A 13,141-nucleotide genomic window follows, 5' to 3' on the forward strand; every position below is an offset into this window, starting at 1 on the left:
ATTCTGTCCAACTTAGAGGAGACTTTAAGGTTGACCTGGAGTACGCTGCTGGGATTCTGTATCCCATCTGGCCTGGGAACCTCTCAGGATGCCCCTGACCAAGCTACAGGCTGCTGGGGAGAGCGACGTCTGGGCTGCTTTGCTTGACCTGCTGCCATCACAGCCCAGACAAGGTGGTGGAAAATGGATGGGTGAAATGGAGGTTTGTCATCTTAACATTATTCCTAGTTAATGGCACTCATGTAAAAGCTACATCGCTGCCAACAATTTTCCAAAGCACATGTTGAAACATGTTTGAGGTAGCCATTTGTTCCCATTCAGTACAGTACATTATAAATGTCAGCTTGTGTACATTTGAATCTCGCTTAAGATCCCTTACAATTTGGCCTGTCAGTTACATTATCCTTGTCTGGTAGTGCAGTTTTAAACAGGAACTACTATAAAAAACTACAACCGAGTTGACTGTTGAACTAAAGTTTAAATCTTTGCTCTTTTTTGACAGTCAACTCCCACATATCTGATATCAGCTCTTCCTTAAATGCATCACCAAGCATGTATTTTCAAAGCAGTCTTGTTTGTTTGCAAGGGCGCAAAAATAACGTAACTTTGGCACAAATCTGAAGCAGACTTCATGTTCATTGTGATGTCTCAAGCTAGTTCCAGGTCTCATATTTTACAAAAAAGGAACTGTAATAGCTGCATGGAAGGTCCAAAATCAATAAAAAAAAAAATATGTTGTGGCAAAATTTACAGTGGTTTCAAACTATTTTGTCTTGAATTCAAATTTGTCACATGCCTTTGGACCCCATAAACCTGATAAAACTGTATTATTTAATTCTTAAAATGCTTAGTAGGTTTTTTCTGCTGATATATGATTTTTCCCTGAGCATGACACAGAACAGGTCCAGGAAATATTTTAACTGCTCAGTCTTACCTCTGACATTTTATACAGCAGTCTCACGCTGCTCCAAACACTCAATCAGTCACAGGTTAACTCAGAAATGTCACACAGTTTGTTATTACTGCAGTATTATCAATCAAAATGTCGAGGGTTACAAGCTGTTTATGGACATTTCTTACAATCAATCCCGACTTTCTTATTTTACAGCTGCTCTTTTCAAGGCTGTCTAAGCAGGGGACGAGCCACTCGGCATCTCATTCACCACCGTTGAGACGGCGACAAGAGGATCAGTGGCTGAGCTGACCCACAAAAGGTTAAAAATCTGATTTTCTACTCTCTTGTTAATGTAACCAATGACTCATACCAGACTGCCTTCAAAGCTGGCTCCCACTTCCAAACAGTTTCTGGGCAAATGACCAATGCTATCAAAGAAAAAAAGCTTTGATTCCCATGGCATATTTATTGATCATAACACTGTCTTTTGATATGTGCTGCTAGAAGGGGAGCTCTCCCCTGAATATCAATGACGTCCCACTGACAGGCAGATAAAGTGCGAATATCATCAACGGCCTATTCATATTTCATGTCTTTCTATTGCAGCCTATTCTCTTCTGTTGTGTTCAATTCTGCCTCACACTTTTCATTTTCTGCTGTGTATTTTTTTTTCTTGCCTATTTCAATCTTTTCTTACTTCTCCTCCTCTCCTCTCTCATCTTCTCTTACTCCATTAACGTGTTGCGTGTAATCTCAGAGCGTGACACTGTCAGGCAGAGCCAGCCAGTTTGTAGGAAACCTGAAAACCTGATTCTCTCATACTTAACTATTTTTATTTCTACCATTTTACAAGCGCGGCAATACACAAGCATCTTTATGTTCAGGCCATTTTCTTTCTACTCTCACTTTCTCTCTCTCTTTTTATTTTACAATTTCTTTTTACATTTTTTTTATTAAACATCATTTATTTATTTATATTAACTTGTTCGCATACTCATTTATCTATCTTTTGTTATGTTTTATTCTGTCATCCTTTCATCTCAACCACCTCCGACTGGGCCCTGATGACTGGGGGTGCTTGTGGGACTGGACTAGTTTGGGACAGTTTGGAGTCAGAGGACTTGATTCCCGCTAAGCCCCTCTCCAAACAGAAAGCTGCTCCTCAGACACCGGTTGAACAGACCCCTCCTGTAGGGTTGGGGGCTGTTCTAGAGGGGATCTGACCTGCAACAGTCCAGCCACCTCCTACCAGTCTGGTGGCGACCTAACGCAGACGAGAGCAAATAAAGCAAGGAAGAGGAGAAAGGGAAAGAGCTAAAAATTAAGAATAAAAAAAGGATAACACAAGCAAACAAACTTAAGTAAAAAGAAAGAAGAAAAAGGAAGGAAAATTGAATAAAAATAAATAAATAAATAAAATTCTGCCCTGACCCAGCTGTCCTGACCTGACCCGCCCCAGATCCACCCTGGCACCTTTTGTCCTCAAAGCCCAACCACAGATGCCCTCCAAGAGCATTGTAGCTGTGTTCATTTTTTTTCCTTTTTCTCTTTCTTTCTTCTTTTGGTTAATACTGTCTCGCCCCCACATGCTCTCTCTTCCGTCTATATTTTTCACACAGAAAACCCACTCACACAAACACACACACACATACCTACACACATGCGTACTACAATTAAAAAAAATCTAAGCCAAACATTATACTTTTTTTGTTTGTTTGTATTGCTGTTGTTGTTGTTATTATTATTGCTGCTGTTTTGCCTTTTTTTTCCTTTTGTTTCGGTCTAGTTCTCCCTCTTGTCGGTCTAGTTCTCCCTCTTGTCTTGTGCTGTGTCATATGTGTCTTCATGTTGATCACTTGTATATTGCATTATAAACAAATAAAAAAAGAAAAGAAAACCTAATTCTCCCTGCTCTTCTAAGGATCAAATACTCAAGGCAATGATCAAAAGACATTTGATCAGTTTTTTCTTCGCATGATTATTCTTATCTTCCACTAACGACCGTTTCTGACAGTAGATATAAATTTATTATATGAAAACATCAAGCCTCACCACCTACAGATTTTATTTCTCAGTTCACAAGCAGCAGTAGGACTCCACCTGTATGATCAATGCATTTAGAAACAGCATTAAAATAAGTTTAGAACATAATTGTTCCAGAATGATTTTACTTATAGTTTATACATTATGAAGCAGAACAGACACTTTTGTCAAAATGTATCTTTCTGAGAAGGTGAATTGACCTTCCTCCTCTGCAAAAATCTATAACATACATAATTCTGTTTCTTCAAACTCTGCTAAGACGTATTTTTCTTTGCAGATGCTGAGAAATTAAAATTCCCCTTCCTTTCCACATTGACTGCTATGTGTTTGATTACAGCTGTAAAATCTTGGTTATGCTCCAGCGCTGCCTGATGCATCACCTTCACATCCGTATTCACAGTACAGAGCTGCCTTCTGCACATTATGTCTTTTTTACAACAGTTGCCAGTGCATGTGTGCCAACCAATAAGTCTTGTTCAGAGTCGTCGACGTTTATAAACTCAAAACAGAAAAACAGGGAAAACAAGATCAATATAGAGCCATGCTCTATATTGTGTATATTTGATCCCTCAGATTGCTTGGCTAAAAGTAGCAGTCCACAAAGGGTTTTTTTTATTATTAGCCACTCCAGGAAATGTTGGTTCATCTGTTGGTCCACCACTTTGGTCCAAACTGAAATATCTCAGCTATTGGGTGGATTTCCATGTAATTGTAAAAACTTTGGTGATCCCTCAACTTTTCACCAGGTCATAATTTTAAATTGCCCAAGTCTTTGGTTCATCATGAAACACCTGCAGAACTATTGGAGATTTTGGAAATTATTGCTCCGTTAATAAGGTTTGAGGACTTATAATAGGTTTGGATGTCTGCCTTGGGGGCGCTGATTGACAGCTGTATCGAGTTGACAGCTCGCTCACCTGCTGCTTTCCCTGGCTTCGGGAATCACACTGAGTTGAATTACTGTCATAATATTTCTTTAAGTTTAATTACTTGATTATGATGCCTGCCCTGTTAGCACAATATAGCTAAAGTTGCTAATGTTATCCCAAGTGTGCACCGCTCAGTGTTCCCATTAAGTTAGCGTTCTTTTCAGTCCGAGGTATCAGGACGTGTTTCCAGTGCCTGACGGGAAATACCCTGCGCTCCTTATTTGGAAGGTTCTGGCTCCAAACGGAAAAGATGGCGCCTACCATAAACAATGGGTGATGTCACACCTTGCTATATCCATCTTTATATACAATCTTTGGTTTGAAGCAGTAATTGTTGTGATGTTTTTGCACAGTACTGTTGAGGAGAATCATACTAACTCTTCCCCTGTGCTTGTCGTTGGGTCATCCATGGTCTGTCATGTTCAGATCAACAGGTGCTGCGCTTCCTGCCATCCAGGTGCTCTTGTTGAGGGCATTAATATTACTGTCCCGCAGCTGCTTCGTCATCACCCTTCTGTCTCTGCTGTTGTGGTGCATGTGGGCACCAATGACCTTAAGATGCAGCAGTCAGAGAAACTTAAAAAAGATTTTGTCCACCTCATAGACAGTATATTGAACACTAACAAACAGTGCATAATATTGGGCCCACTGACCTCCCCCCTTTTTGGCAACGTAAAGTTTAGCCAACTAAGGCAACTGCACATCTGGCTTAAAGGCTACTGCTGTGACAGAGACATCGTCTATGTGGACAACTTCACCACCTTCTACAACAGGACAGGTCTTTTCCAACATGATCACCTCCATCCAGATCATGCAGGATCTCCTCTTTTATCTATGAACATTGAACTCTGTACTCCTGCAAGGCATTCACGATCCAACGGTCAGTGAGTCCATATTCTAAGCCTGAAAATCCCACACATGCATACAACAGACATAACTGCAGTAACCTAGACCAATCAGCCATCAGGTTCCTCACTTGGAGAATCTTGTTCATATTAAACCTGCTATGTCATTTCCAGCTGCAGCTGTGGCCACCTGCACTCTAAAGCTGGCACTGCTAAATGTCAGATCCTTATCTAACAAAACCTTCATTGTTAATGACATTATATGTACCAACAAACTTGATTGTATTATGCTCACTGAGACCTGGCTGGATGAGACTGGTGACAAAGAACTGATAGAAACACCTGAAAATTTCAATTTTGTACATTTCCACAGATACAATAAAAATGGCATGGGGATTGCTACCCTCTATGCTGATCACCTAACCTCAAATAATATTTCTTTTGGCACTTTCTCATCCTTTGAATATGTTGCTGTCATCTTTAAATTTGTATCCCCTACCCTATTAGTTATACTGTATCACCCTCCTAAGCCTAAGCATAGCTTCTTAGAAGAATTTAGTGAGCTACTATCCAAAATTTCAATTGAATTCGACTGCATTGTCATCTCAGGGGACTTCAACATCCATACAGATAACCCCAATAATCCAAAAAGAAAACAGTTCACTGATCTGCTAGAGCCTTTTGAATTCTCACAGCATGTTACAGGAGCTACTCACAAAAAAAGCCACATACTTGACCTGGTTATCTCAAAGGGTTTGAATATTACAATTACATCCATTCTAGATGTTGCAATCTCAGACCATTTCTGTATGTTTTTAGTATGACCTGGCTCCCTAAGCATGTCAGTGCCATCAGAGCCGTAAATAATTGTTTTTTTCCATGAAAATGCAATAAGTATGTTTATCAATCAGTATGCTGTCATGGTGCCTCCTACCCTGGCTTCATGTGATGTTTATTGACAGGATTGCACCCATAAAAACCAAAAGGTATCTGTATCACCAAAAGCTCCTTGGAGAAAAGTGGTAAGAATAACAATGCTAAAGAGAACCTGCCAATTTCTTTTTTATAAGAGCTATAAAAAAGAAATTAAACTTTCTAGACAATCCTACATTTCTCAGATAATACATGATAACCAAAACAATGCTCATTTTCTATTCTCCACTATTGACAAACTGCTGAACCCAACAAGATTAATTCCTGCTGAGCTTTTCTCTCCAATTAAATGCCATGAATTTTCCACCTTCTTTCAGGAAAAAGTTTCTGATACTAGAAAAAATCTAACAATTTAATATACTGATGGATCTGGCCAGTCCCTGTCCCTATATTATCATACCACTGTGGGAACAATGTATAATTTTGAATAATGATCTAGAAGTGGTGACAGAGCAACTAAACTCCTCCACCTGCCCCCTTGACCCAGTTCCCACAAAATTTTTGAAAAGTGTAATCCACTGCCTGTCACCTGATGTATTGACTATATTAACAGTTCTTTACAATCAGAGTCTTCCCTCAACTGCACTATTATTACACCATTACTAAGAAAGAACAACTTAGGCCTATCCTTGATTAGCAATTACAGACCAATCTCCAATATCCCCTTTCTCAGTAAAATACTTGAAAAGGCTGTCTACAAACAGTTGCATAGTTACCTATCACTCCGCAATCTGTATGATGTGTATCAATCTGGTTTTAGGACTAACCGCAGCACTTATTAAAATAGTCAACGATCTGAAGACCAACAGTGCTGCAAACAAACTTTCCATTTTAGTATTATTAGAACAGAGTGCAGCCTTCGACACCGTCAATCACGACATTTTACTCAGTAGATTAGACAAGTCAGTTGGGTTATCTGGTCGTGTCATTTACTGGCTCCCCTCCTGTCTAACAGGCAGGACATTCACTGTGGCCCAGTTTACACCTGGTATTAACATCTGTCTCAGGTGATCCGATCACAAGTGGACAGTTCTAAATACAGGTGTAAATGCACCCAAGACGCATTGAGGACAGATTGACAACCGATCACTCAGACCACATTCGGAGGTGGTCTGGGCCACATTTGGCCACATTCTTTTAGTAGTGTAAACGCAATGTGTCCTGAACCACATTGAAGGACCGCCTACTGACGTCCTCTATTTTCCAGCAGACTAGGCACAGGAATTGCACTGCTGCCTCCTAGTCCAAAGCTGTGTTCAGCTTGTTTGATAACAGGATAAACAAATTATCCCCTAACCGGTTTCCCTCTTCAAATCGACAATTAGAATAGAAATTAAACCAAAACCAGAAACTAACTAAAAAAACATTTCAGAAGCTTAACGTTACTGGATAGTTTCTTCCGTCCTGTAAAATTGATAACGACAGTTTTTAGTTTTGCTGCACTGCTCGACATAATGAGCTCAGGATTTATCAGGAGGACGCTGCTTTACTACAAACGGTATGAACCTTGACTGTGTGTAACAGCTGACCTATTGGATGTGTAGAAGAAAACAGAACATTATTAACATTAGATCCTGACCGATCCTGTCGGCCTGTCAGAGATTTAAATAATCAATGAAGTTATGCTGCTGTGTCTCGTGCGTAAATGTGTATAACGTCTCTCAATGGAGAGACGCAGCTGCGGGGAGATCGCTGCACATAACCCTCTCTCTCTCTGTATATGTATATATATATAGAGAGATATAGATATATATAATTATAGATATATATTCCGATGCGGCACTAGAGCAAATCAATAGGATGGGCTTTTGATTTTTGTTGAACACAGCTTTGGACGGAGTGGACACCCAGTCCTCCTGCCGGTTATTAACAAATGAATTTGGTCTTTGCGAACAGCAATGATGTCCGTGTTTATTTGCATATAGAGCAGGGAAGTGAGATCCGATCACAAGATGTCACTCAGGGCACATGTGGAGACGCATTTTAATGCCAGTTGTAAAAAGACATACTTAAAGCTGTCCACTTGTGATTGGATCACCCGAGATGCATGTTAATACCAGGTGTAAACAGGGCTTGTGTCTCTTGGCAACTTTAAATCTGGCAACTTCAACATCTGTTATGGGGTCCCACAAGGCTCAGTTCTAGGTCCATTACTGTTTAATCTGTATATGCTCCCACTTAGTTCCATCATACAGAAGCATAATGGATTACCATTCATATGCCGATGATACACAATTGTATATTTCACTTTCTCATGATAACCTCAGCCCTATAAATGAACTTGTAAACTGTATCAGTGACATTAAAATATTAATATCCAAAAACTTTCTGCAATTAAACAAAGACAAGAGGTCAGAGAGAGAAGAACAATTCCAAACTGATCTCACTGTCTCTGAAACCCAGTGAGCAGGTTAGAAATCTAGGTGTTATCTTGGATTCAGAACTCATCTTCACAAGCCACATTACAAGTGTAATTAGGACAGCATTTTACCACCTAAAAATATTATCAATGTTAAATCCATCTTGTCTCAGTCAGATACTGAAAATTTGGTTCATGCATTCATCTCCTGTAGCCTAGGCTAATGTAATGGCCTTTTTGCCGGACTTCCCAAAAAAGACTGTGGGACGGCTTCAGCTCATCCAGAATGTTGCAACCAGAGTACTCACTGGGATAAGAAAAGATGAACATATTACTCCTATAATTAGATCACTTCACTGGTTTCCAATAAAATACAGCATAGATTTCAGAATAATGCTCACTGTTTATAAATCACTTAATGGTCTAGCTCCTAAATACATCTCTGACCTGCTCACTGCTTACAAACCCTCCAGAACCCTCTGATCATCAGACTCTAGTCTCCTAAGCGTACCCATGATCAGAAGTAAATCTGGTGAAGGTGCATTCAGTCATTATGGGCCCACTCTCTGGAACAGACTGCCTGATGATATAAGATTTCTTTCTCTTTTCATCCATGTTTGCTACCACTACTCATGCTAACTTCCCAGTTATTCTGTCTCTTCCAAACAAGCTGCTGTTGTCATTTCCTTAAACATAAAACTCTTCACTTGCTGTGCACCATAAAGTGTTTTTCAGAAACACCTACCTAACACCAGGCCTTCAATTATAAAAGATTGAATCCGTGTTGCTGTCACCAGCTGGTTATTAGGGTAGCAAAACAGCCAGTATCACTACCAACTGCTTGTTTGATATTACAAATAATCACAATTGGACCATTACAGTGATTAAATCTTATGTCTGCCATATTCCTCCTATTTGCACTTGATCCGTGAAGGGCGACCAAGCTATTTGTTGTGATGAACCCAGGCAAAGGGCACTCCAGCGTGTCCATTACTGCTCTAAAGAGACATTTAAGATGTGAGAGAAATGGAATTTGCTCGCAGCCTTTCAGTGATATGGAGTTATACCCTTAATGCTGTACGCATAAATATTTCTGCTTGTAACAGCAACTGAGAAGCTATTTATTCACCAATTCAGAACTCAATATGTCAGACACCATGATACATTTAATTTGGAGAAAGCCTAGTTATCTGTGATTTAACACAATATCAGTAGTTTCAGTAACTGTGCGTCTTTGTGAGCGTGAGGACATCTTTGGAGAGTGTGGAATTTTTTATCTGTTCTTAATTCTTCAAAGGGCTGTTTGTGGATTAAAACTTGTTTTAGGTTATAAAGTAGGTTAAACGCACAAAACTGTGGGTGTGTCTTAGATATAAAATAAGATCTGGATAGACGTAGTGACATCATTTGACATTTGGACCTGAGTGGCTGTCATCAACATGAAACCCTCATCTGATCTTGTCTTTACACACCTGCTTCTTGTTTTTAAAACTCTCCTACCCAAGATATCTCTCCTGTTTTTCTTACTCTATCTTTGCAGTTTGTCCTCCATACCCCATAGCTCTTATACTTTCCCTCTCCCATCTTCTATTCCCTAACTCCATCCTCACTACACCCATCTTCTCTTTTCTTCCTCTATTATACTCTCTTTCACAATTTGAGCAATGTGTCAGATAGACCATATGGGGCCTGTTATTAAATATTACATGTCAGCCACAGTGCCTTAAAGAGCTATTATTAGTCTGGGTTTCAAGGGAGTTTTAGTGTCATGATATGGTTTAAATTCTGTTTTTTAAGCTCTGAAAGAGTAAGCCTGAACACTTGTCATTGTTTGTGGCACAATCATGATAAAATTTAAAGTCAGGGAATTGGTATATTGACCTTCGAAACCCAGATGAGTCAATCCTTAACCTTAGTTCTCATCTCATATAATCCCTTCTTATCTCCCTCACTCTTCTCACATGTGGATCAATAAATACTATTCGCAATAATCCTGTTTGCTATAACCCTCTTGGAGTACCAGATAGATGGTTTACCACATTACAATCCCCACCAGAAGCATACAACATCCACAACTTAAATCTAGATCACCCATCATGGTCATTATGTAGCCCAAAACTGGTCGTTAAGGTGGATGCCAGTAATTTTGTATATAGTCTGACACAACCTTTTGTGAAAATATCCTCTTTTATGTTTCTACATGCTTGAAAGCAAAGAGTTAATACTTGTGATTCCAACTCAACCTAATGTAGCTGTTTCTCTAGCTTAAAACTGTTTATTGCTTTAAATTTCTCAGAGCAAACTGTGTCCATTTCCTTGGGCAGAAGCCATGCTTTCAATCAAAGCTGCTGCTGTATTTTTTTCAACATCTTAAGCTGGAATTATGGTTCTCCAGGCTGCAGAACATGCACAGGGGTCACTCAGAGAACTTCATGTGGATGTTTCTTTTATACTTGTATGTAGCACATTTATGGTTGTTTTCATCTGTTTAAGACCTGCCTCCCAACAGCAATTGAACTCAGCAACCAACTTGCTTGACAGGCGGGTCCACGTTGTTGAGATTTGGCAGGTTGCATGTTGACCACCTCTGCAACCTACAGTTACCCATAACACCATTCTCTGTGTAGGTTTGCATAGATGTTTACGTGTATCTTCGGAGAACCATAAATGAGGCTTTAATGGCCCACATTATAGTGGCAACATCCAAACACAGTGATGTTCCTTGGAGAGCTGCCTCATTTTTGACAGACCTTAGGACAAGGGTAACCATGTTCCATCAAGAGTCTACAGTCTGCAAGTTTTCATTACAACTGATGAGTTCTTCCCCTCTACTTGAAGGAGTGCTAATCAGTGTGTGCAGTCTGTGATTGGGTTGAAAACCTGCTGCAGACTGTTTGCTCTTGTTGAATGTTAGGCTTGTTCAACATCCTCATAAATGTTTTTAAATAACAAGGCTATGCTATGCTATGCTCTGTTGAGCTAAATGCTGATGTCAGCGTGCTAACATGCAGGTCATAAACCAAAGCATTACACAAATTAAAATTTTGACCTGAAGATGATGATGCCAGATGAAAAGCTAAGGGATAACTAAAGTCCCCTTTCAGGTAATCACCTGATCAAATCACCAGTACAAATAGTGGGATATCATCCCCCCACGTGGCCTGACTGAAGACACCTCTATTCACGCCTTTAAGGCAGATGACCTGTCTATATATGTGCAGGCCCTGCCTGTATTCTGAGTCTGAGTCAGAGTTCAACAGTGATGGTGGACATGCATGATTTATCAGAGGATGAACTGGGGGCTTTACCGTTGGGCCAGTGTACCGCCACTGCTCTGTTGGTAAGAAAGGACAATGACACATCCTTTTCTCTCTGTACCGCCGTGCAGCTGAGGGATTGGAGGTGGAGTGGCCCTCTCCTCCCCCAGCTCAGAAGTTGTTCTGGTTCACAGGGTTTTTCCTTCCCCTCAAGCCAATGACCAGACCACCAATGTTCACTGACTTTGTCTCGAAGTTTGACATGGAACAAACTACCCATATCACTGTGCCCGGCTATGGACAGTATGTGGATCTGGATGGAGCTGAAAAAGTTGGTTTGGTCAATCCTCCGCCTATGGAGCTGAGCAGTCTTTGGCAGCTTATCTTGCCCCCTCCCACAACCATGATGTGGGTGACCCCACAGTCCGCCCATCCAGTCACTGCAGGTTTTCTGCAACTCAGCTGGAGAAGACTTACTGAGTGTGGGCAGGTACCACCCGTGCGCTGAGCTCCGTCACCATGCTTCAGACATAGCCATGTGTCTGGTGGAGCTTGAGAAATTGATGCCCCCTGACAGTCCGCTGGCAGCACTTCTCAACAAGGTCAGAATTGCCATGGATTACATTCTCTCGCGTTTCTCACTGTGTGGTGCTCTCCCTTGGCAGAGGGATATCATCCACGGTGATGGTGCAGAGGCATCTCTGGCTGACTCTCTCCAATATTCCAGATAGGGACAGGGCCATGTACATGGATGAGCCAGTGTCTGCTGAGGGTTTGTTTGGTTAGTCACTCAACGCCATTCAAGCAAAGTTTTAGCTGAGGAAGAAGCAGACAGATGCCTTCCCAGACCTTATGCAAAATCAAAGCAGCCTGCTAGCACTCACAAGACAGTGACACCAACCACTGCCTCCCCTAAAGAGGGCAGCACTGTCTGCAAGCTCGAGTTCCCAGCCAGTGAAGCAGCAACCACCAGGTCAAACTCCACGCCATGAGGTTGCATAGAATGAGTGTTGCAGGTGGAATTACAAATATCAAGCACTAAAGATGAGGTAGCTAACCTGCGAGCTAAAGTACACAAGCTGGAGTCAAAAAGTAAAACTCTGGAGGATAAGCTCCTGGACTTGGAAACCACATCTTGACTGAACAACCTGAGACTGGTAAACCTTCCGGAGGGTACTGAAGAATGGGATCCATGTCCTTTTTTGGAAAAATGGATTCCAGAAGTACTGGATGCTGCAACTCCACAATCCTCAGTTGTTTTAGAAAGGGCACACCAAATTGGACCGATGAGGGACACCAGGGCACCACCGAGAACACTAATAATGACGTTTCTCAACTACAAGGACAAGCTGGCAGTCATTGCTGCTACATGGGCTAAAAAAGACAATCAGGTCAAGGACCAGCAAGCATGGTTTTACTCTGACTTAGCTGCAGGAATACACCTGAGGACATCTGAGGAAACAATTTGACCCCGTCCACCAGGAACTGTGCAATGTAGGGATCTGATATGGAGTCATTCACTCTGCAAGACTGTTGGTAACATATAAAGAACAAACCTACACTTTCACAACCCCAATCAAAGTACAAGAGTTTATTAAGAAGATTCACAAATACGCCAGTGGGTGCTTAATACATACAATAAAACAGTAGAACATTTGAACATGGCAATATATGTGACCTGAAAAACAGTGCTAACACAAATGACTATTACGAAATCTATTAAACCAGTGTTTTGAATTTGCATATATTAGCACCATGGAAGCAACATCAGTCATATAGTATTTTCACACACATACTCATCCATGCATAGGCAGACATGCATACACATATACATGCAAAAACATACACAATATACACACTGAAATATTAAACATACACTT

Source organism: Thunnus albacares, chromosome 5 (genome assembly GCF_914725855.1).
Source record: "Thunnus albacares chromosome 5, fThuAlb1.1, whole genome shotgun sequence".
NCBI lineage: Eukaryota > Metazoa > Chordata > Actinopteri > Scombriformes > Scombridae > Thunnus > Thunnus albacares.